Source organism: Chelmon rostratus, chromosome 11, assembly GCF_017976325.1.
Source record: "Chelmon rostratus isolate fCheRos1 chromosome 11, fCheRos1.pri, whole genome shotgun sequence".
Taxonomy (NCBI): Eukaryota; Metazoa; Chordata; class Actinopteri; order Chaetodontiformes; family Chaetodontidae; genus Chelmon; species Chelmon rostratus.
This window is the reverse complement of record NC_055668.1, coordinates 23100327-23127239: the sequence shown is the minus strand read 5'-3', so window position 1 is coordinate 23127239 and position 26913 is coordinate 23100327.

The following is a 26913-nucleotide window of genomic DNA, read 5'->3' as shown; positions in this document are numbered from 1 at the left end:
TCGTCATTCTGATGCTACGTGCTTTTTTTTAGTGAGAATGAAAATAAGCATATTTACCAAACATGTGGCACTTTTTCTTGAGAGAAAAGATGATAAAATCACTCATCATTTAAAAAAAAGACATCTACTTTAAAAAGACATTTCTCTCACTTTTGAGGTTAAAGCTGCGTCAGTGTACCTTTAATTCTTTGAAGATGAAGCACTTACAAGCAAAGCGATATAAAAAATGCTGGTGTTTGACCTTGGTTGTAATACTGGATAATCTTAAGTCTGGTGTGTGTGTGTGTGACTACGTGCATGTGCTGCTGCCCATGCCTGTTTGTGTGCATATAAGCGCCTCTGCGTGTCTGCTGTGCGTCGATACAGACGTTTCCATGCACGTCTGCGTGTTTGCATGCGTACAGTATGTGTGCGCAGACATTTGTGTGTGTTGGTGTGTGTTAGTGTGTATGTGTGCGCACAGTGGCCACATCTATCACGCAGTCCAGAGAGCTACAGAGTGTGAAATCAACTTTGACATTCATGGTTCTAACCTCCCAAGGCCATCCTAAAGCGGAACACTTAGAGTGGAGTGTCACTTTTCAGACAGAGAATAATAGCTGAGTCTTCGCCGCTCTTTGAAGACGACTTTTCATTCTCTCACTGACTCTTATTCATTTTGACCTAGTCCGTGGAAATAATTGGCTAAATACTCTTATCTTTCTTCTTCTCTACTGCTTACACTGTCTCTTCGTACCCTCTCTTTTTCATGCCGTCTTCCTCTCACTGCGTCGCTGTTCTTCATCAGAGAAGTCAACGTGTCACAGCCATGACAAGGTGCTTAGATATTTAACAGGAATACAAGACAAACCAAAAAATATGAGCATTGAGGACATTTAGATTAGATTTAGACTGAGCTGTGTTTGCATCAAACCTGGAAATTAATTTTATGCAGAATTTAGAAAAAATAAACACAAATTCTGTCTCAATTAGCTGATTAAATGAATAAAAAAGCTTCTTGAATGTGTATTTTTATGGGGAAAGTTGCAATTATTCCACGGTGTCATCTAACGTTGATCATGTTGCAGGCTGTCATCCACAGCCATGACACCAGGTTTGACGAGGTCATGGTCAACAGAAGCCCGTCTCATTTTTTATCAATAGCTTCTATGGTTGCAAAACAAAACGTCATAAATAAATGGATATCTGATGCCTCTAGCAATACAAAGGCCAATTTTGTGTTGAGATTTAACCTTCTGACACTTTTAAAAAACCAAGCTGTCAGACTGACTCATTACTACCGTTTTTTTTGTCCATCTGTTCTTCTCCCTCTCATGTCAAGTTCCTGTGCTTTGTTCTGTCTTCACTTCGCACATTTTGAGTCTTTTTCTCTCTGAATCTCACTCTCTGCTGTGGAAACAGCACCTTTGATTGGTTTTGGTTGTAAGGTAAGTTCTTTGCAGTATTATTTTTTCTGATTTAAGTCACAAAGACAACGCCCCGTGTCTCTGCTGTTTTTTAATCAACTTTTGCGCTTCAATTTCTCCAGACTCCCTGAACTTGATGAGACAGACGCCTGGCTATGCAAGATTAGCTTTCATGTTCATTCAGGCATTCGATTGTGTGCAAGACCATTTGTCATGCATAGTGCTTAAAAGAATTATGGTATGTCCTGTTTGGGCAGAGCCTCAAGAGCCCTGAATAAGGACAATACTGCACACAATGGTAGAAGAATAAGCTGAGTACACTCAAGGTTGACTCTCAGGGCATCTGCGTATGATGAGGATGCTTCGTCATATGTCAAACAAAATGTCTGTGATTGAGTTTGTTCACATTGGTGATTCACTGAACCCTGTAGAACCACAACATTTCTGTGTCAGCAGTGGTCCGTGTGAACACAGTCTGCAAAGGAAACATGGGACAATCGTTCCAAGCTGGACTCAACCTCAAGATCCTGTTTGATAAGTCATGAGTGCTGGAGCTTTTACTTCAAGAGAGCTGCTTTCATTTCAATAATGTATACTCCAACACCTTCAGTCTCTTCTTTTAAAATATGTACTGACCACAAAGAGAGAGAGAAGATATATCCAGCATGAGTACAATTTGTCATCTGCAGGATCCTGATCTGTGTCATCGTGGGATACATGTGCCAGGATTTCTTTTTTTTTTCCTGTATTTTTTTTTTAGTATGCCAGTAAGTGAGTTTATGACAAAAAAGTGAAACCGTTCAAAATGGCCATCATTGAAATGTTGACTTAGAAAATAAATGGATAAATAAAAATAAAATCTGGATCTTTATCAAAATGAATCACTTATCCTTTGATATATGACCAGAAAATCAAAATATCCAAGAAACCTTATTGAAACCTTTTCACAGGACATGGAGATGCTGCTCGTGAACAAACATAAAACACGACATAGCTGTAATAAAGCCTGCCAGCATTCATTACGAACACACAGTCTGAACTGCATGTAGCTACTCAACACATAGTGTCAGTCCAACTTACAACAGAGGGATAGACGATCAGTTTGGGATACGAGGATGCTTTGAGTAAGTTAACAAACAACCCCAAAGCAGTGGAACACGCTACCTTTAGATATCAGAGAAGCCAACTCGCTAAATATTTTCAAAAAAAAAAAAACCCTCCAAACTGGCTTTGACCTCCTGATACACATCTGAAACTTCTGTGCTTTGCCTCACATCTGTTAAAATGTTGTATTTTACTTTATTCTATGCATTCTATAAAATGCAATTTTAACTACATTGTGTCATTGTAGTCTGTGGTTTATATTTCCATAATATGTTATGCATTATCTTTATTTTCATCCTTATTCTATCGTCTTTTTACTATCTTTATCAAGTGGGTTTTATTTTCCCTCTTATTTCACATTGATTTTCTATCCCTGTTTTTATGTTCATTCTCTGTCTTCTTTATGTGAAGCACTCGGTGCATGTGATTTCTTTGCTGTAAAGCACTTTGCGCTGCAAATGCAGTTAAATTAAGTTTATTATTAGAGCAAATGGGGCATTTTTCACAGATAGTGTATTCCTTTAACAGACGTCTTTAGTATTCATCGGCCTCAGCACAAATGAATATGTCTCTGTCATTTCCCGTCCTGACAGTCTGAGGTTTGAACTGAAGACCTTCAGGTCACGGGCTGTCTTTTAAAAGAGCAAACTGTTTCTTTATTTATTGACATTCATGTTAATCTCACAAAGAGCCTATCGTGAACTTTTTCATTTTAGAATTTGTTTTCCTCCTGTGGAATAACTATTGAATTGTATTTTGCTTCAGGATACTGTTTTGACCCACACAGTGTCCTGACAGAGCGCTTCTTTGCAATCCACTCTACAAAGACCTGAGATGACTTACAGACTGTGTTGGTGTTTTCTTCCAGACTGGAATGTACTATACAACACCCTTCATAACAGAGATGCACAGAAGCTGATCTGTATTTTGATGGAGCGATGGGAATGAGGGAGGCTCTGTGCTTTTAAGGTAAAGAGATAGAAGCTTTTCGTTTTTCAGCCTGAACAGCGAGCCGCGTTGTGTTTCTGTGTATGTTTGTGTGTTTGTATAAGCTCGTGCATCTGTCGGTTTCTGGTTTACTTTCTCTTTGTGTGATAAGGGTTGTAGACAGCTCCTGGTCCCCTGATCCCTTTACTCCTCCAACAATGTGGAGACGGGGAGAGACGCTGAGAGCGAGAGGGAGACGAGCCGGGTAAAGAAACAAAGACAGAGAGAAAACATTGTGTGGATTCCTCGTTTTACCTTCTATGACATTTTTATCTGATTAAATGATTACCTTCTGCAGATTTTGCCAGCGAACGATAAGAACAAGACTTGTTCCATTAATATTACTCCTGTAGTATTTATTATCTCTACGGTGTCTTTGCAACTGAAGGCAGGAAGCACTGGCTGATGTGTTTTCTGTTGGCGGGGAAATCAGGAGGGAAGAAAAGTTCACAAGAAGCCAGAAAATCCCAAACTTTCATAATGTTTTCATTTAGTCAGTCTCACACGAAGTCTGTGTCTCTCTCATTCCCACACTTCCACATTATGTGACGACTGCATGAAATTAGTGTTTTTACAGCCTCCTCTTACATCACACCTTCAGGAGAGCAAAAACACAAGCAATCCGAGTCCTTTTGTTCTGTCGGTTTATTTGATATTTCCCAGAATGTGCTTCTCAGTGTCCTCACAAGGCGCTTCATATTTCCACTTCAGTGGCCGCTCAGGCAGGTAGAAGCTGAGCGGTTTTCAGCATCCAGATGGAAACACTTTTCATGGAATGGACGGGGCCCAACTAAAAGATATAAAGATCAGTCACTGTAGAAATATGTACCTGCCCTCTATGACATCACCGGGATGTTTTTCAGATGTCCGGAATTTGAGGCCTGGGTTGACTGTCAGCCGCCGTAGTGGAGCCAGAAAATCCAATTTGATTGGATGGAATGTAAAACTGTGTGTTAATGGATGATAAATGGCCACTCAATTAATGTTTTGGTGTCAGAGGGTTAGTGACGCTGTATGACTGCTAATGTTCATCAGGTTGACGCCTTTGGTAAAAAACTGTTTTGTGTCTGGTTGTTTTTGGCGCTCAGTGATCGGTAGCGCCTCCCAGACGGGATGCAGATGCAGAGATTGAATGCAAAGCGAATTTTTTTGGGCATCAGAGGAACTTTTATGTTATCTGCACAGTGGGACACAGTCAAAGCCCACAGTGAGTAAAAAGATAAGTGTCTTCTGAAGAAAGGTAATCAGCACACTGAAGAGACTGAAACGTTCCCCTCAGAAGTGTTCACATCATCATCAACATCATAAGAAATGTGATTAAAGCAATAAGAACATGCATTCCAACAGGATGCCTCTGTTGCTCCTGTTTCTGAATACATTTTGGCGAATACTTGCTAACATGTTGCAGCCACTTTGCGACTATATATAAAGGCTTGTTGATGCCAGTTCTCTCTGCAGAGATCATGTCACACAGTTCAGAAACGGGTTCTTGTTCTGCGTTGTTATGAAGGCATCAATTGCTTCAATAACCTTTGTTTTAAGTCAGCTGAGCACACCAGTCGGCTTTGACGTTTGAGGTTAGAATAAATTAAGTTGTACTGACATTTTCATCCCACTCCAAGATATCTACTTCTGTCTAATATGCTTTTGGTACGAGTAATATCCCTTTTTCTGTAGTCCTTTGTGTTTGACATTTTAATAAAGCGCTGTATTGTTAGAGCACACTCCCACTCTCCCTCTGTTTCTCCTCGCTCTTTCATGCTCACACTCTCTTTCATGTCATGCTCTGCAGAGATTGTCGTCAGCATATTGTTGTATATAAGATCAGTTCTCACTGACAGGGAGAAGAAGAGGGAGGGAAGGCGTATGGAGGCGCACTTCGTAGGGACTCAAATGAATAAAATCAAATTAGATGTGACGGATGAGAGCGACTGAGAGGGTAGGCTGGAGGGTGAGGTCGGCTTGGTCTCATGAAAGCTGGTGAAGTGATCAAATGAGTCCGATCAATACGGTCGCGATTATTAATTGATTTTAGCTTATCACAAGGTATCAGTAAAGTTGTTGGTGAAGAAACTGCAACAAGACAAGATTTGATTGGCTGAAACTTCATGTTGATGTGGACAAAGCACAACGTGCAGCATTCTTGACCAGAGACAGAGGTTTGCATGCATTAAGGTAAAAGGGGGTGAGATCATGGCAGGAACTGCTGTTTGCAGATGTTGTCAGATCGTGTTCATATTGTCTGGTTTGTGTCCTGTTTCTAGCCTGAGAAGACCAAATTAAAGCTCATGACCATAAAAAAGAGAATACTGTATTTTGAGTATTTGACCACGTTTGAAAAGCTCGTCTTACATCAACCATGAATCACGTTAGTAACAAACCATGTTCACTTCTTTTTTTATTTGACACATGAGACGGTGAAAATGATTTTCACTTTGGAGGAATCATCTTCACATATTTTACCATGTTTCGTCAGTTCGGGCTCGTTTTATGTGACACCACGTTGAACAGACGCTTCAGGCAGTCAGCAAGACACGGAGCCCTTCGTCCCCGCAACAGCAGATAAAGTAATTAACCCAGATTCAGTTCGTTCTGCTCGCAGTTCATTTTCCAGGTATTCCTACCAGCCGGGCCGTTTCGCTGTTATGTTACAGAGGAAGTAATTAACAGACATACAGAGGGAATACGACTATATTAGATCCTGGATGAGTGGTCCTCCGGGACAGTTTGCTCTCGTTCTTTCACTCGCCTTTCTTTTCTGCTCACGCACACACACACACACACACTATCTCTGTCTTCACCTCTATTCTCTCTCTCTCGCTCGCTGTCTTCAATTCTTCATCTCCTCTGATTTCCCTCCTTCACTTTCCAGCCCCCCTCTTTTCCATCGTCTCTTTGTCATCCCCGCCTCAGGCCATCCTCGAAACTGCTATGATGACTTCATTTTCTGTGCTGAGGGAAGTTTCTTTATTAGCCAATCTTAATGGTTCTTTATGATGGCCTAGATATGGCAGTCAATCTTCACAATGCGCTGCCTGTGAGGCTGTATTTAACATGATTATTAGTCTGACAAGTCCACAAGTGGTTGACTGAATGGGCGTCTTTGCAGAATCTTGTTTCTTTGCTATTCAAACTTCCGTTTCCGTCCCTCCCACACCAACTCCTCCTGGAAGCTGCCTCATTTAAACTTTTTCTTTACCCCATTTCATCTCTATTTTTTCTCTCCCTTGTTCACTTCCATCTGTCGCTCGCTTGGTGTATTTAACACAAGTATTAGCCTGACAAATCTGTAAGTGGTTGTGTCTGGATGCAGGCAGGCAGCTCAAGGATCCACTTCCTCTTTCACTCCTGAAGTGTTGCTGCATTCCCATCTTCATCTTCTCTTTTTTTCTCTCTCTCTCTCAGCCGCATTCATTGTCTGTCGCCAGTCTCCGTTCACAGTCACGCTCCATTATACCAGACCGAGAAGACTGTATTTAACTTGAATATTAGGCTGCCAAGACCAGCTCTGGTCATATGAATGGCAACAGAAGATAAGTGTTATTCTCGCTTTTGTTGGGTCTCTCTTCCCTCTTCTTCTGCTATGGAGGATAATTTCACCCAAAATTGAAATCAAAAGAGATTTTTTTACTTTCCTTCAGGCAAACATCAGCCGGTAATGAGGAACAAGAATTAAATATTGAATAACAAAAGCGGTATCATGAAATTGCAGTTCAAAAAAACCTCTAACAATATATAATTATAACTACAGTATAACTTGTTCAATGGTTTACAGTAAAAAGTGCAATGGGAATTTCAAAAATAAAGTTAAAGAAGATAATAATCCATACAAAGTCATGAAATAAGTATTTTTACCTAAAGAATGGAAGAAGAAAATAAAAAAAATAGCTCAGTACTCAAGGGCAGAAACACATGAGGACTGCTGGAGGCCCTGGACTTCCTCTCAGGCCTGAGGGGTCCTGAAGGTTCCTCATAGATAAAACCATGTCCCAATAATTCATAAACTTCTTAGTGAATAGGAGTTCTCATCTTCATCAAGTAATCTTAATGGCATTTGTGCAGTTTCTCTGTGGTTGGAAAATGTTGTTCCATGCTCCATATACGTATTTCTCTGTTTGCGACTGATGCATCAGAGACTGAGGCTGTTCCTTTCTGCAGCACCCCTGAAAGTTGCCATAAAAACTGCACTTTTCTGGCTGTCAGTCTGGTTGGTGCATCAGTTATCACAAGTACAACCTCACCAAAACTTTCCAGGATAGTTGCATGTGGCAACACTACACATTACAAATAAAATCGACACCTCTGAGAATCTGAGAAAAACACAATAGCTGAGCACTTTCTCAGAGCCTTTTGTGTTGCTGTTTCTGCTATTCTGTCCACTACATGCAGCTTTTCATGTGTTACACAAATATTAACCTGCCAACACCACGAGCGGAGAAATCTGTACAAATACAAGCAGACTTCGTTCTCTCAGCTCCCTTTCTTCACTCCCATCACACTCCTCTTCCTCCCTCTCGTCCCTTAGGCTGCTTTTAATTCTTAATGAGTCCAAACAAGCTTTTGAACCAATGAGACATAAAGCAGACTTCCTTTGGCTAGGTATTACTAATCATTTATTGACTTTTAAAGATCCTGGTCTTTACTTGTACACAGTGTGCACTGTATGGAAAGAAATAGGAGCATTAGAGGTAGATGCAAGTTCATTTTGACATATGGACTATACCATATACATTCAGACCACCCATGATCTCGTTTTTTCCAATTAGATTTTCTGCTTCACTGTGTGTAGTTTTCAGCCATAGCTTCTTCTGAACCACTGAGACACAGACCAGCTTTCCTCTGGCAAGGATGATGAGAATTTGTCTTACACACCAGTACAGATTACACATGAAAATGTTGTACAACATAAGAAAAGATGAAAAGGGCAAACAGAGAAGTAGCATGCCAGATGATTAAAAAAGGAAATTGTTGACCCTGTGTGAATGGTAAGGAGGAAAAGGTTTTCTTCTGGAAGACATCTCCAGCTACGAGCTGGGACCGTTATGCATTGTGAAGGGTTTTTTTTTTAAAAAGTGAATACTTTAAAAAAAAAAACCTTTCACAATGCACCAAGGTCCCATCAAAGGCGTGGTCTGTTCCTCTGTGAGGGAACACACAGTAAATAGGATGGTTAGCATGCAAGCAATTAACCTTTGGACATAATCACTGACAGGAGCTGAGCACTCACTTCTCCTCTGATGCTCCTCATTGACATCCAAAGATTTGTGACCTTGTATTTTCAATAATTAAACCTTTCACTGTCTTGTATTGATAAAGCTGTCACTTACAATAGGATTTGTGGTTTCCATCAGCAAATGATCACTATCTCCTTTTCATTCCAACTGGCCAGACACAGGAGAGACATGGAGAGATGTGAACAAGCATTTTCATGTTTTCTTCTGTCCCGCTCTGACTCTCACTGACTAGAAATGAATGTATTTCTGCAGTATTTCTTTCAGTGATGACTGAAGTAACAAAAAAATATATAAGACGAAGTTGCGTTGCGTTGAGAGCTCGATAATTCCTCAGTCCACTGAGGGTGCTCGGGTGATTTGAGTTATGAACACCGGAATGCATCATTGTCCACAAAAAAAAACACAGCAAAAACTTAAGCTGAGAGGCGACGCACTGCTGAGATACTGTGTTTCCCTCCGGAGTGAGCCGCACCACCCAGTGGCACAATACCAATCATCGTACATTGTGAGCTTTACTCCAGAAACAAGTCTATTCATGTGTAAAATAGGCTAAACTTTGAATGCTGTTTGATTCTCAATTTGATAAATGCGTGTTTCCTACCTTTCTGGCAGCTGCTAGTTTCCAGTCATTTCAGCACAACATGACGATAAACTGGAAACCGTCTGGAGATAAGAGATGCATCTCAGTGAACAGCATGTCTGCTTTTGTCTTTGTCAAACTTCGGCTACGTTATGGCTCTGCTGACATGCAGTCGAGAGCAGGGACTGATCCGACAACATTTACCCTCGCAAAGCCTCGACTTTGATGAGATCTTTTAATTATGTTAAATTTAATACAATTATTACATCTGATGAATTGATCCCAGCTTCTTCTATCCTATCTTTCACAATATGCGGAAGTCTGTACAAATTAGGTATGCCAAAAGAAGGAAATCAAAAATATCATCCGTTGTGCATTTCTACTGTGTTGTCTTATACAATATTAAAGAGCTATTGTTAAGTAAAATCTAAAACTGTCGCCGTGGGATACTCATCACTCATTCAGCATTTAATGGCCCACTGAAACTTAACAAAAAGTCATTTTCACTTCACTGAGAAGAGCCAGTTAATTTCCTCACCGGCATCGTCTTCACTCGGTTTAGTATTTCAGCCGTCGGGTTTAATCACCGGGTGATAAAACAACAACTGGTAATATTTAATTACATAAATGACTTTGGAAAAAGCTGCAGATCGGGGATAAAATGCAGCAATCATCTCACTGTGTGTCACTGGAGGTTGAAACTCTTAGCTAATGAGCCGTGGGTTGAGCCAGAGTCCCAGGGCAATGGACAATTAACCAGGAGAGTCATCTCACACTTTCTTTGCCTCTTTTTTCTTTGTCTTTCTGTCTTTCTCGCTGTTCTGGGTAAATGCCTGCAAATGTGGAGTGCTCTGTGTGAAGTCATGTGTTGAGTCGAGCTATATTGTATGAGTAAAGCTCATTAGACAGCAGACCTCTTGCTCTCAGCGAAAAGAGAGAGAAGTGTGTTCGTGTTGTGTGGTCAAACCAGAGAGAGAGGATGGAAAAATCAGAGGAGAGTGGGTGTTTTCAGACACTAAAGATGGGACTTCATGGACTTTACAAAAGTTTGGTCTTTATAATAAATATACTGGTTCAAATCAAGAATGAAGGAGAGGATGCAACAGTGAAGCTCTGTCAGCATATTTTGTTTTTCCTGCAATGTTCACACCCGACAACGTTGTATGAAGATTATTTTTTATGTTTACATTGAGGCAACTGAGTCAGAACGAGTCTGTTTTCCTGGAAGACTGCCGTCCTAAAAAGTGCACAGAGGGTGGAGGGCGCGGTGGCTGGATGTGTAAATGATGGCGCCCTGCAGATTGGACGCCAGCTCAGAAAAGATTATATGAGTCATTCTAGAGGGAATTTACAGGCAAATATTTTACTGTTAAACTTGGAGGCAATGTTGGGTCTTGAATGACTTGAAGTGTTGACTTTTTCAATATTATTTATTTACCACAAACCTCAAAACCTTAACTGAGAGTTTTAGTGGCCGAGAACCAACAGCATTTGGGAAGCGGAGCGTAGGCTGGCCTGATAGTCCTGCACCCAAACTCGACCCTGACTTTGCCCTAACAGCTTCCTTGCAGTATGAGAAAGTCACTCTCCTGCATAGTAAAAAAAAAAAAAAAAAAAGGCTGCCAATGAATGTGAGCCGTTTCCTCCCAAATGTATCTGGCAAAGCAAAATAGCAGTATGTACATATGAATTTTACAGGAGACAAGATATTGGCAGACTGAACAGGAGTGTCACAGTTGAAAAATCCTGAAATCCAATAAAAAAATCTTGATGGAAGCTAGGCTGTGACAAAATGCATATGATGCATTGAGTTGAACTACACAGCTCAACTGTCAGGAGCACAAAGTCCCTCATAAGGACAAAGTAGACATAATGTTATGAGGATCAAACCTGAGACCTTTCCTTGTTGGATGGCCTCTCTTACATCTTCTCCACCCTGCTACTGCAAATGTTATATGTGCATTAAATATTGTTACATGACATTTAGCACGACATTTTCTGTTGAATTATTAAGTACCACGAGTCCATAAATCTTAACCATGCCTGGCCCACTTTGCTGTATTAGTCCCTGGCAGTATTACAGCCATGCTGACCAAAGGCTTCTCCTCCTGGTTAATTAATCAAGTGATGTAAGCATGAATGAAAAATGAAAATAAAAACCGTAGCTGGTGTCGTAGCTCACAGCGGCGTTTGCCAGCCCATAGTGGGGCATCTAACTAGCCACCCTTTGGTTTTATGAGTCAATAAAAAAGTTGAAAATGATGGCAGAGGAGAGATGAAAGGTAGGTGAGGAGAAGAGGAGGAGAAAAAAGAGAGATAAAAGGTTAAAAGGAGCAGACAGAAGAGGCCGTGGCAGAGAAAGACGAGGAAGAAGCGAGCAGAAAGAAAGGAGAGGAAAGACAAAGAGGAGGAGGCAGGAGGTTTTTGAGAAAAGAAGTGAAAAGAAAAGGGGTAGTAATTATTCCTTCATTTTCTCCCCTCTGACAAACCAACTGCTCTCTGAAAAAGAAGCGTTGGTGACTGACATGGTGTGAAAAGCTGAGGGGACAAAGCACACGAGATGGTGGGAACATTAGCACAGATCGCTCTGAGAGCTGTAGCCTTGAGTATCAACCTCTCACCGAATTCAAGTGAGCGGATTCATTTAAAAAGCTCAAGGGCAACACTGCCAAAAAAAAAAAAAAAGAATCTTTTTTCCTATGAGAAGTGTGTCAGAGTGTAGTAAGAAGAGCGGCTCTCAACATTTAAGCATCCTTGGATATTTTTTGCATAACCTGTTCAAAAAGCATTCAAAAAACATATAATATGACCTGGGCAGCATCGTGCAACAATGACGGCCTCCAGACGTTTATTGCAGCCATGTCTGAGCGTCTCGCACTGTTTGTTTCTCTCACTCATGCATTGTTTAAGCTCTGAATATCCGTAGGATCCCTTTTCCCAAAGGCAGATTTCAGTTCACTCCAAAGACTTTCACATGGATTGAGATCAGGACTCATTGGTTGGCTAATTTAAAACAGTTCCAACCATTTTTTGTGCTTTGGGTCTTAATCGTGCTGGAGGACGTATGGTTGTTGATACAAATCTTACCCTGGGTGCATATGTTGCTCTAAAATGTTTCAGTATTCCTCTGATTTCATCATTCCTTTGTTGTACAGCAAAGCAGCCCTGCAACACTATGGATCCTCCACCTGTTTGGCTTTCGGTGCAGTATAACCTTCATTTTGTCACCTATAAACAAACCGGTGGTCTGCGTTGCCACAGAGCTCTGTTTTGGCTTCATCGGTCCACAGAACATTTGCCCAGAAGGATTGTGTCTTGTCTTGGTACATTTTTGCAAAGCTCAATGGTGCCTTTTGATGTCATGATTATTTTATCCTTTTGTGTTCAAACATGAGTCTCTGTAGACAAGGCTGCTACACACTTTCATTTCAGGAGATATTGTACAAGATGTACTTAAAATCCGGGGGTGCCAGATCTGTTTATAAGAATATGCTTCCACTCGCAAATTAACTTCACTGTACAATGTGAGTGAATAGAGATGTGGTTGAAAAAAAGGCAGCTGATCAACATAGCAACCAGATGTGACATGTTGAAACAGTGCGATACAACAGTGTTACATTAATAATTTAGGAATACAACATTTATATAATACGTGTATTGATCAATTTAAGCTTCATGCCAATGATATTTAACACATCTGCTTTATATGGTCTACAGATTTTGGATACTGGGAAGTTACACCATTGCAATAACAGAGGAAAACACCTGACTCAAAGTTTTCTAGGAAGAACGAGACTAGAATCAGAGATTTACATCGTCAGCTGTTCTGTCCTTGAACTTTAAGTAAGATACCACCTCACGTGTATCTATGGGGCCACCAACAACATCAATCCAGTTGCTGCTGTTGAATCTGTCCAGCAACCTCAGGTGGCACAGGAAGTTAAGGAAAAGGGATACTGTTGTAGCTGCACATTTTATAGCATTTATGCTAATGATGGAGAGGAGGGGGTGAAGTCCTGTCGTTACAAAAATGCACGGGCAGTGACAATGCACCAGTGTGACGCCCGCCATGCAAAACATTCGCATCAGATCCTCAACTGAAAAGTGCAGCTGTGCAAATGAAAAAAACTGGAGTGTAAATTACACAGACAAAAGGAGAAATCCTAATCAGTAAAATGGAAGTGGGAGTGCTTTAATCAAATGGGTGCTGTTTTATAATTAAAGTTATAATTAAAGACTTTGCTTCTAGGGTCATTTTTTGGTTTCAAACTATTGGAAGTATAACTACATAAACTCAATTCAAGAAGTTTTGTTTAATGCTTGAGAAATAGTGCTCAATGCTATCGAAACAAATATGATCACTTATGAAGCAAAGAGGAGTCATATTTCAAGACGTAAACCTTCCCATTGTTGCAGTACTTGAAAATATACGTGAACACTCAAAAGTTTATTTTTTCATGAGCAAAAGTTTTGAGTCATTCAGCAACTTAATATCCCATGGTGAATTTTATTTTCAGCTCACAAGCACTTTTATGAAAGTAGGTGTCACTTGTCAAGAACTGGACATTTGATGGCTCATTTTGCACAGGGGGTCTTGTGTTTTTCTGTCTGACAGGTGTCATTGTTTTAAAATGCTTCAGTTGTCTCCCAGCTGTCCTCTGTCTCCTCAATTTTTTTAGAACTGGGCTGAACTTTTCAGGCCAGGACCCAAACTGGGTAAATTAAGCTTCTTACCTTGGGACTGAAATCAGAACAAGCAGAACAACGCAGCATTAATGAAGCCATTTGATTTTGAACTGGAGTTTTTGTGCACTTGTTTAATGGCTCTCAAAGTAAAACCATTACCAAAGAGCACAATCCAATTAGTGTCAGATAATATATTTCATATTAGCACTCTCATTATGTGAGGGTTCCAGCTAAATAATTGTGGCCGATCATTTTGGGACTCTGATTTTGGGGCACTTAAGCGCTCTTGACGTACTGCAAAACACTTCCACCTTTGGCTCCTGAGCTACAGCTTAAGGGACTATCTGGAAGAACTGGCAAACTGTTGAATTCATATACCAAATAAGGGACAGCAAATCACCAGAGTAACTGCAAACTGCTGCTAATAGTAGCTGCTGTTAATTAGTTAGCTCAGTTAGCAATTCAACTAGCAGTCCTACTCCTGGTCACAAAGAATACTTTGATTGCCCAGAGTGAGCACAATACACAAGCTTGAAATAAAAAGATGAAGGTAAACCTGAAGTAGAGACCTTAGTCAAAATGTGGCTGGTTGACAAAGATAATTCCAACAAAGTGTGTATTAAAAGAGTGCAAGTATAGTTAATTTAAACACAAGATACTTGTGCTCAAAAAGAGGATTCATTCTCAGTGAAGAACCTTGGAGCTCTAATCTGCCTCTATACATCCCAAAGAGCAGTGATTCCTAACACGTCTCTGGGGGTCATCAGGTGGAAACCTCCCTTTAACAGTGTTTCGCCTACTTAGTCCCACGACACCTCCAGGAGGCTAGGCCGTGATTTCCGGCGTCCCAGAGTCACCCCCCCTAGTGCCAGTTCACACTGCTCCTACACAATCCAAACAGCACTGCCTGCCACGTTCAACTGACCCAGAGATGCTCCAGGTAGTGGCCAGTACCGATGCTACAATTTAGCAAATGCTAATTGCTAAGTGCTAAAAAGAACAGAAGAAGACAATACAGCTAGATTCACCTATACTGTTAATGTTAACTGCTAAATGCCAATACTAACTGCTAAGACACTATCATACTACCACCGCTTTAGTTATTGTTAACTGTTACAATGCTACCACAGGCCTAGATGCCACATGCAACTGTCAAGTGCCGCACTACCCCTGCCTCTCACCAACTGCACCAATAAAAGTGGGGTGTGGGGATGCAGACCCTGGTTCGGGTAGGGGGTAGAAAGTAAAGAGGTAGAGTCAAAGATGAAAGTAGGGATTGGATATAAAAAAAAAATCACATGTTTTGATCATTGGCAGGTGTAAGAGAGATGATCCTGTCGTTTCCAAGATGGCGGCGCGTGCAGACGCAGCGGCTCGTAGCTCCCGTGTTTACGTTTTTGTTTGTTTGTTTTTACTCGTTTCCACTTTTACTTCTCTTCTGGAAGCTCTGACACAGTACAGCAGGTCTGAACTGTGGAACTTTGGAGTACAGTTCGGACTTCACACACGCCCTAAACTGGACTTTATTCCACCGGAGCTGCTACGGACCCCAGAGCCCACCACCATCCCCCCACTGCTGCCAAGGAGACGGAGGAGGCACCGTAAACAAAAGCGGGGCAAGAGAGCCGGCGTGCGTGCTAGGCTACAAGCTAGCCCTCACAGACCGGCTCTCCCCAGTCTCTTCCTCACCAACGCCAGGTCTCTCACCAACAAAATCGACGAGGTCCGTCTAAGGATAGTCTCTCGCCGGATGGACAGCTGTGTTACCGTTGTCACAGAGACCTGGCTGGACGACAACATCCCGGACGCAGCGGTGGAGATAGCGGGGCGCTCTCTGTTCCGGGCGGACAGGACTGCAGCTTCAGGTAAGAGCAGAGGCGGAGGCTTGGCGCTGTATGTACACAATGCCTGGTGTACAGCCACACGCACCGTCAGCACGTTCTGCTCTCCTGATTTGGAATACCTGGTGGTGAAATGCCGACCGTTCAAGCTGGTTAGAGAACTCTCGTCTATTGTTATTGTGGCCGCTTACATCCCACCGCGGGCTAATGCTAAGTTAGCATTAGAGGAGCTGTACTGCCTGATCAGCGGGCAGATGAACGACAACCCGGAGGCGGCCGTGATTGTGGCGGGGGACTTTAATCACGTTGAACTGAAGGCGGTGTTTCCCAAATTTCATAAGTACATAAAGTTTCCTACCAGAGACAGTAACATTTTGGATCAAGTTTACTGCAACATCCCTGCTGCTTACAAGGCTGTAGCAGCTCCACACCTGGGCATGTCAGACCACATCTCCGTGAAACTCATTCCTGCCTACAAGCCTCTGGCCTGCAGAACAAAGCCGACCACCAGGACAGTACAGATATGGACTGAGGAGGCCTCCTCTGCACTTCAGGACTGCTTCGAACTGACAGACTGGACTGTGTTCAGAGAAGAGGCAGACCTTGAGGAGTACACATCATCTGTATTGTCTTATGTTCAGTTCTGCACTGATGCTGTCCTCCCTGTTAAGACCATCACAGTGTTTCCCAACCAGAAACCATGGCTGGACAGCACAGTGCGGTCCCTGCTGAAAGCCCGGGATACTGCCTACAGATCTGGAGACAGGCTGGCTTATAGCAGGGCTCGAGCAGAGCTGAAGAAAGGAATCAAGCAGGCCAAGCTCCAGTACAAAAACAAAATTGAAGATCACTTCAAGAACAACAACCCACAGAGCATGTGGAGAGGCATCAGAACCATAACGGACTACAAGCCGAACACTCAGCTCACCAGCCACGACCCCGCCCTGCCTGACACCTTGAACAGCTTCTTTGCCCGCTTCGACACATCAGGCAGCAGAGAAGTCACACACCTACCCCGGCTGGAGGAGCAGCACCAGCCCCTCGTCCTGCAGCAGCACCAGGTGTCATCCACCCTGAGGAGGATCAACACCCGCAGAGCTGCAGGACCGGATAAGGTGTCAGGCAAGACTTTGAGGACATGCGCTGACCAGCTAGCAGGAGTGTTCCTGGACATTTTCAACCTGTCCCTGCAGCTGTCCACGGTTCCTGAGTGCCTCAAGTCCTCCACCATCATTCCGGTACCGAAGAAGACATCCATCACCTGCCTGAATGACTACCGGCCTGTTGCACTGACCCCGGTAATCATGAAGTGCTTTGAGCGGATTATTCTCAGGTACATCAGAGACTTCATCCCCTCGGACCTAGACAGCCTTCAGTTTGCTTACAGAGGGAATCGGTCCACAGAGGATGCTGTCTCCATCACCCTGCACACAGCCCTGACCCACCTGCAGCAGCCCAACACCTACGTCAGGATGCTATTTGTAGACTTTAGCTCAGCTTTTAACACCGTCATCCCAGACAAGCTGGCGCTGAAGCTACACACGGTGGGTCTGCCTGCGTCTCTGTGCCACTGGATCAGAGACTTTCTCACCAACAGGCCTCAGGTGGTGAGAATAGGGAACATCACATCATCCCCTCTGGTCCTCAGCACGGGCACGCCACAGGGTTGTGTGCTCAGCCCAGCCCTCTTCACCCTGTTTACTCACGACTGTGCTGCCATCCACCCCACCAACACAGTCGTGAAGTTTGCGGACGACACTACAGTAGTGGGTCTCATCTCAGATAACAACGAGACCCACTACAGAGAGGAGATACACCAGCTCACCCAGTGGTGTTCAGCCAACAACCTGGTGCTGAACACAGGGAAAACCAAGGAGGTCATTGTGGACTTCAGGAGGTCCAGGAAGACGGATCACGCCCCCCTCCTCATGGACGGAGAAGTGGTGGAGCGTGTGGACAACATCAGGTTCCTGGGCCTCCACATCACATCTGACCTCTCCTGGTCCATGAACACCTCCCGCCTGGTGAAGAAGGCACAACAAAGGCTCTTCTTCCTCAGGAAGCTGAAACGGGCTGGACTCTCCTCTCGGTTGCTCGTTAACTTCTACAGGGCCACAATTGAAAGCATCCTCTGCCTCAGTGTGACAGTGTGGTATGGCAGCTGCACGGCACAGGAGAGGAAACAACTGGCACGGGTGGTTAAAACTGCACAGGGCATCGTGGGCTGCCCCCTCCCTGACCTAGACTCTATATATGAAGGTCGGGTCAGAAAGAGGGCGAGATCCATCGCCACGGACCCCAGCCACCCGGGCCACAGACTGTTTGTACCTCTTCCATCAGGAAAGCGGTACAGGAACATCCGCACCACCACTAACAGACTGAGGGACAGCTTCTTCCCCAGAGCTGTTAGAGCTATCACCCCCAGCAGCCCCTCACTGCAGTGAGAGACTGTGTGAACTGTGAACACTGCACACCGCACTTTACACCTACACCTACACCTCTACCTCCACCTGCACCTTCTGTGTACTTGACTTTTATGTACACACATATACTATAATTATATACATTTTAGTATATCAGCACATTTCAGTTTCATTGGCATATTTTATTCTGTCGGAACATTTCACTGTGTATATTTTATATTTTATTCTGCTTGTATATTTTATTCTGTTTGCACATTTCACTTCCATATTTTATTGTTTATTGTTTAGTATATTTTATTGCCTAAGTATATTTTCATTCTGTTATATTTTTAATTGCTTCACGAATATTTTTTTTTTTTTTTTTATTGCATGTTGGTTTATTTTATTTTATTGTAGTTATCTTAATTTTATTCACTCTTTCTAGTCTTATCTTTCTTACCATCTAACATGGGGGTTGCAATGAAAATTTCATTGACATGTGCAATGACAATAAAGACTCTTGAATCTTGAATCTTGAATCCTCTCTGACCTGTGAGGTTATCGACACCAAAACCCTCTTCAGAGATAAGCTTCTCTCCTTAAGTACATTAGTTCCAGTACTAGAAGGATTGTTTTTCAACATCACGCCACATGTTCATTTGGAAATTAAATAAGAGAAACACGGAACAAAAAATTTGTGGAACAACATGAAAAACTAATATTTCTTCTTGTAATATTTGTGATTCTGCCCATTGGCAATTCCACAAGGCAGAGGTGAACACTGTTTTGCTTTTTCCTTCAGTTTATTCCTGCTCACTTTTCAATGCTTGAGCAGAAGCACTTTGTTCCCAAGCTGTTCTGTTCTGTTTCCTTTTCATGTGTTAAACTGGTGAGGTGTTTTTCAAATGAATATTAGTCGAGGCAAAGGCTTTGCAAGCCTGTGTTTTAGTGTGCAGGAGGAGTCGCTTTTAGCCTGAGTGTGAGCTTCCAGGACACACACAGACACGCACACACACACACATGGACTGTTTTTTTTTGTTCATTGTTCACTTTTATCTGATGATAACACAACAGGGGGGATTCAGTATCAGATTCATCAGATTTTACTGTCTTTTTTTCTGGATTAGGGATTAAAAGATTACAGTTGACATGAATACATAATCTGATTATCTATTTCATTATTAAATTTACAAACCCCACATTGTGCCCATCTTGTTGTATTGTACATCGGGTGCAGCAGGTCACTTCTGAGAGCTTGTGGCTTCAAACATTGCTACATCAGTATTAATTAAACTATAATTTAGGATGCCATATAAAATACTCAGATATAATCTGTTCTGCACTTTTTTGGTCATATATTTTCAAACCAGTAACAGTCCCAGTCATATATTGTGCAGACATCCCAGCGACCTGTCACTAAAGATAATTGTAATATACTTAGAGAGAATGTATGTGAACAGGCATGATGTCTGTTTACTGAAGCAGAGAAAACAGCCTTTTTGGACCCTTGTTGAAAGGAGAAAGCAAGTTCACAACACACACGCACATTAAGATGGCTGACACTATATTAGCAGAAATTGCACACTAGTCCATTGAGAACAATCACGCTCTTCACCTTTTCGCCTTAACAGGTTTTAGACCCGGCGATTGCCTTATCTCACCTGGCGCTTTTAAAAGAAACCGTCTTTAATGGCGAATTTAGGAGGGCAAAGTTATCACACAGTCTCAACAACATTACACACTCTGCTACACTTGGATTGAAAGGTCATTTCACTCCACTCCGCTCCACAATAGCCAGGATGGTCCGCGGTTTGCTGAAAGTCAGAAACTGCTTCAGAAAGAATAAACAAACTTTGGATCCCATCTGAGGCAAAAGGAATTCTTCATCAAACCTTGAGAGGCTTGAAAACCTTAGCTCACCTCTCATTCTTCCTTGAGTTATTGGCTCTCTGTTATTTCTTACTGTTTGTTTTGCTCTCTTTTCCTTTCTTCTTTTCTCTCGCTCTACCTCTTTCTCAGTCACACTTTCTCTACAGTGCTTGCTGTTTTCATCTCCCTCTCTCTGTTGTTTAGGTAGTTTCTTCAGTCCAGCTGCTTTCATTCCCACCACTACGACACACACACAAACCCACACGCATACTATATTCACAGTACAATCTGCTGTTTTTGGTGCCATAGGCAGCCATCTCAGTAAGTGTGCACCTATTTGCTGAAGGTTGTTAAATGCAAGGTGCACCCAATGTGCAAAACTGAACAGAAATGCAAAAAAAAAAGTCTCACTTACAGAAGCAAGATGAAGTGGAGGCACAGTGGGGGACAAACCACGACGCTCAATTAGCTGCTCTGTAACCAGCACTTGATCAGAAGTGATCTGTTACTCAGCTCTCGAGAACAGAACTCCATTTGTGTTGCTGCAGCTCTGTCTCGCTTCACAATTAAGGATGCAGGAAATGTGAATGTAATGATGTAATGGCTGGAGTATGCTAACAGTGTGCATCTCTTCAGTAATGATGGCATGTCTGCACTGTATTTGCAAATGTGTGGGTGTTGCACTGGTGCTGATGAAGACAAAAGTACAACTACAGAATGGGCGCACAGTTAAATTAAGAGATCACAAGTGTTGCACAGATGGTTCTGTTTATCTTTTTTTTTTCTTTTTAGGTTTGAAATAAAATTAAGAAGTGGAAGCTGGAGATGTACTAACAAGAAAGCAAGAAAGCTTCTCTTCAACAGTGATCAACTTTTTTTTTTTTTTTTTTTTAACTGGAATTGCAAAACCATGAACATGTAATTCAGCACATAATGGACCATTATCATAGAGATCCAGACTCTCTCCTGTCTCCCTGAGAGGGAGGGAGAAAACACATCAAAGTGGCAGCACCACTGTTCAAAATGACCAAACCCTCCTTGTAACACAATCCACCGCTGTGTCCACACAGGCAGGAGCCGTGTATATACAGGAGCACCAACGACATTAGTGTGAAGCATTGTGGGATAGCCTTGAAGGAACACAGGGTGTTGGTATTAAGCCATGTTAGCCATTGATTCCATGTTAGCAGAGTGGGAAGACAAAGCACAAAGCATACACACACAACTCCATGCATGGTTACTCATGTTTTATATTTGTAATGGCTCAAAATAAAACAGATATAAACATATAGGCCTTGTAGTTCCTTTATAAATAGTGAAACTAAATGTTACTGCCATGGATTTTTATTAACCTTGAACCACAGATGATTGACACCCATTTTTCGACATCTCTGTGGTTCATTTTGTCAAACAGGAGATATTGTGGTTGTCAGAAATTGCTGTCATCTCCACATTTTTTCTCACTTGGCTGCGAGTATTGACAGTCTGTACCATCGTAAGCGTGGCATAAACCCAAAAGCTGCACTGTGTCCAGTCTTTCATTTCCACTTGTGGCTCCATGTCGCAGGAAGGGTTCAGGTTCTTTATTGACGGACAATTTTCCATTAATGCTGAATATTTTTTCTTCTTTTATCAGAGCAAGGTTTCACACTGACAGCCTGTCAATTTTAAGCTCCTTTCTGTCATCTTCAGGCAGCCACTGTCGCTTCCTTTATGCACAAAATTGACTAAATGACTAAATTGCTGATGCTATTTGAAAAAAAAAATGTTTTATGTAAAGACTCATCTTTCTACAACACAGTGATGCAATCATTAGACATAAACTACGATGGCAGATATGCAGGGCTCATTGTCCTCCAGCACGAGGCTAACACCAGGTGGACTGCCAGTTTTGTCAGCCAACATGCAGCATGTAAAGGGCACACCATCAGTCTCTGCAGGATTTTCCTGAGCTGAGCACAGTGCTCAGCCAGATTAACCACACCACAATCCATTTAACAATGTAAGAAATGTTGAAAAAGGCTAAAATAGAGAATAATCTGGGATGAAGTCATTCACTTCAAGCCAAGGTGACAGCTGCAATGCTCTGCTCCAGCACAGTGCATGTAAAAGGGGTGAGGGCAGCTGATTTGATTGCCCATTGATTGAAGTCCTGCCAGTAGCTGCCTTATTCCTATGAGCAACAATATACTCAGTGTTGAGGAAATCAGAGCCCAAAAACTTGGTATATCCAGTTTTTAATCCTGAGGGGATGACTGAAGGCTATAGTTTAGTTACAGGACATATTTCGAAGACAAAAAGAACTTAGTTCATATATTTTATGGGAAAGAATTGATCCTCTAAAAGCAATAACCAACCAGCAGTGAAGGAATCTGCGTTCCAAGAGAAAAAGTGGGTATTACTGTTGCAAAAAATGAGCTGAAGTGAGCGAGCAGCTGGCCAAAACGAAATTGCAGTGTGTAAGTAAGATCAACAAAATTCAGAATAAATGAAACTCTAATATAATATCAATGTGTTCTGATAGCACAGCCACATGATGTATAACACTACTTACGCTACTTACCAGGTTATTTTTTTTCCAGCCTTACTGGCAGCACAACGCTACCATCACCAGCTCTGTGAGTGTGTTTTTGTGTGTACCTCATACATCATGTTAAGAGGCTATTTCTATAGATCCAGCCTAGCTGTGGCACCATGTCTAACCCTAATCACCCTCTGTCTCTGGCTGTCTGTCTCTGGATGTCCCTTTCCCTCTCTCTTTCTCTCTCCCTGACTCTTCCTCGCAAATAATGGCACCAGTCTAGTGCCTGTGTCTGTTGAAATTACCTCACCACCCATTACCTTTCCCAGCGTCCTCCTAACCAACCCTATTTCAGCAACCCCAAGCCTACCAGAGCAGCTGCGGAAAGTTCTCCGTACACCGAGCTGAAGTCATTGAATGTGTTTTAGTATGAACCCCAAATCCTCATTAGGCTAACACTCTGTCATTAAGCGTGTTGTACAATATTATTTGTCTCAGAGGAGTCTTAAAAAGGCTTTTACGGAGGGAGAAGTAGAGCCAGCTGCCATTTTTGTGTTGCGTCAAAGTCTGAATGTCTATATATCATGGGCAGTGAGGTGGTGAATAAAAAATAACCTGTAAATGAAGGCCTCCTGTCAGAGCTCATCATAAAGTATCACGACCACAAATATAACAACATTCAATTCAATTTCCAGACACACCCTCCAAAGGCTGGAGCTCACTGCGGTTTGACCTCTGAGTTTAGGTGGGCGTATCGGATTCTGGTCCAAACTGGATGTGGATGGACATTTCCCTTTACAGACAAAACATGAAAGTGCCAGCAGTTACAGTGTGTAGTTGGGGGTTAAACTGGGCTTGAGCAGGTGTGGGAACCCTAAGTTCTGGTGTAGCAGTGCAGCATTGAAAAATGACTGACCTTGAAATAACTCTCACATTACTTTTATTGTGAGCTCTGGTGGACTTATTCTCTTTGTGGACAGGATATGTGATCAGCTAACCTTCTTTTATGCACCCATTTCTTGACATTTTTTTCTGGATCCCAGTCCAAAGGAGGCCCAACCTGCTGCTGCTCTGGGTAGCAGGCCCTGCTACCCAGATGGCCCTGTGACAGCAGATTTTAGCATGAAAAGACGTCACACTCCAAACCGTGTAACAGTGTCAATATACTGACTTGCTGATGACACACACCCATGACAAAACATGTAATGATTGCAGACATGCAAACACACATCCTTCAAAATAAAAGTCTGAGCTTCGATCCACATAGAAATCTCCCAAAATGCACACTAGATTGATTCAATTATTATTCGAAGGTCCTGGAATGCCATCCGGATCGATCCGGTCCACATTTAGCCCTGCATAGATCCAGTTCAGCCAGAAACAAATGTTTGTCAAGTGGATGTCTAGCAAATGTTCACTTTTTAAAAAAGGTTCACTACATATCTAGATGTCTTTTGACCAGGAAATCACTGCAAATTTCTCTCTGGAGATAAATAAAGTATCTATCTATCTAAAAGCTTGTTTACTGGGTTATCATTCCGCAACCAGATGTGGAATGTAATGAGTACAACTCCAGCCCAGTCTCTGCCCGCACTCCCATCATTCTTCAGATATGACCGTTGCACAACACTGAGCTCCACTCAAGGTCCACTCCCTCTTGAAGGAGTCCATGTGATGAGATGAATGCGACACTGTGAGTTCAGGGGGTCAAGGCTTGCCTGGCTGTGTCTGCAGATAACAACAACCTGTGCTGAACATTTGTCCCTCTGGAACGCTAGCAGCTTTGTAATGTGATTTGATCTGAAAAGACAGTAGCGCTCTTCTTTCTAAATATCCACGTCCTGTGTGCTTTCCTTTCTGTGATTCTGTTTCTCTCCAGATTATAAGTGGAGTCATACACAAAACTTTTACCTCCTATAGATCCTAGTTTTCTCTGAGATTTAGCAGCTGGTGTTTTCTGCTGCATGGGGAAAATCTAGGCAAGAGACCTTTGATGATACAAAGAGGTAACAAAGGGGGAAAAAACAGCCTCAACAAGCCTCCAGAACAGCTTTCATGTTCTTTAGCATACACTCCTCAAGTCTCTGGAACTCTGCTGGAGGGATGACACCATTTTTTCCAAAAGGTGTTCCCTCATTGGGTATGATGGGGGTTGAGCACCTAAAGTTCTGCTCTGGTCTAAATCACTAGATGAGTTGGTAAACTTGTGTTTTCCGTTTGATTTGGGTTCTTTTCACACAGAAAAAAAAATCAAATGAACAACTAAATGAATCACTCGAGAATTAGTTTGTGGCCAGACCAAGACCACTTCCTCGACAGGGTCTTTGTGTGGTTGTTTTGGTCCACATCCGGGCACAATTACTGTGTGCATGGGCTAAACAACTGAGGTTTGAAAATGCACTAACACGCTGCGCCAAAACCTCCTGGATGTGTCCAATTAGGCTGACAGCTGGTGACCGCAAAGGCTACAGAATATGATTCATATCATTTTAAAATGAAGGAAGGACCTGCAGGTTTCTCAAGTTTCTGCATTAATTCATTCAGCTTTTCCCTTTACTTTGTCATCTATCTGTGTGTTTGCAAAAAACAACATTTTCAGAACTTTTAAGGACTTAGGATTTCTCAATTTTCATGATTAAAGAGGAAAATGAACAACGAGGAGAGCTAAGCTCTTTCTTGTTAGCAAGGAAAATTATCGCGGATTCCTGACGTCATGTTCTATTTTGTACTGTTCAATCCCTTTGCATTGCACAGTCCCACTCCAGCAACTTCTTTTTGTTTACCTACCTTGTTTCCTCCTTTACGTTTTCTTCTCTCCTCTGATCGCCCAAAGTGAATCTTTGAGGAGGCCTTTTCAGTTTTGTCTCCACTGTAATCACATGTTGACTGTGACTCCCTGATGCATAGAAAACATTTCCCTCCCTGACCCTGAAAACACGGACATAGCATTGCAAAATGTCATAATGGCATCAAAGGCAAAACAAACCAGTTGACCTTTTGGAGGTTTGAGCTTTCTGAAAGGCACTGATGGCATTAAGATTTGTTTAGACGTGATGTTGCCCAAGAGGAGGCTCTGCTCAAAAGTTTTCTTCACTCCAGCATTTCACCACAAAGTCAACAACAGATAGAAATAGGCTGTGAAGCACTGACAGGCTAATTGGTAAAAGTAAACACTCTCCTGCTTTCTTTTCTCCTCCCTTTTCCTCTCATCTCCTCTGCTTGCCTCTCTTTTGTTTGCATTTAACTTTGCACAACAAGGGCCCATCCTCAGGATTTCTCAATTTCAACAAAATCAACAACGGAAACAGATGGACTGTGAAGTGACGTTAGGCCAACTCCACTGAAATAAAATCACCGCTCTCCATTATTTAATTTTCCTGTCCCCTTGTCTGTCTGTATAGATGTATATGAGCTACATTTAAAGTAATCAGCTGTAGCCTAAATTTCACAATTTCAACAAAAATAAAATATGCAATTTGCAAGAACAGTCTTACAACAAAAAGTAAATATTCTCTCCTCTCCTCCTCTGCTTCTCCTTTCACACCCTCTGCGCCCCTGACTCCTCTCCTCACCTTCTCTCTCACTCCTTCCCCTCTCTTCTCCTCCTCTCTCACCTTCTTTCCTTGGAATGTGCAGTTAGCATCTGCATTTTGGTTTCACAACAGATTGTGTTTCCACAGAAATAATATCAGCTGCAGAACAGAAACATGAACACCATCTGAAACATCAGCATGCACCGTCAACAATGAGGCTCCACGGTCGTGAACCCTGCAGCACTCCGCCCTGACCAGCGCACCGGGGGCACGCCAAGAATTCTTGGCGGTGCACTTGGCAACAGATCAGGGATCAGACGGGCTATCATACTTTATAGGTGGCTATGGTCGAGGCTGGGACAATCCTGGCCAATCACATCCACTACTTCCAACCCCTTCAAACACAGGGCTCCTCATGTCATGATGCACTGTCAGTTTTGGAATCCTGAGGAGAGTTTTCTTCCCAGGACACTTATCATCATCTGGGCATGTAGTTTTCAAGTTTGAATATCAGCTCTGCCAGGACATGTGACATGTTGAAGTCCTCTGGAAGAGCACCTGCCCCCTTTGTACATATGAAGGCCTCAATTTAAGGGAACTAAAACACGACACTTCTTAGTTTCCGATGATTATGCATAATTGAAAACATACTTATGAATATTTATTCCATTTCTGCCAATAGGTCCCCCAAAATACAAAAAGACACACTGGTCCTTTAATGGCAGCCTTTAGTTTCTGGGAATTCAAAAA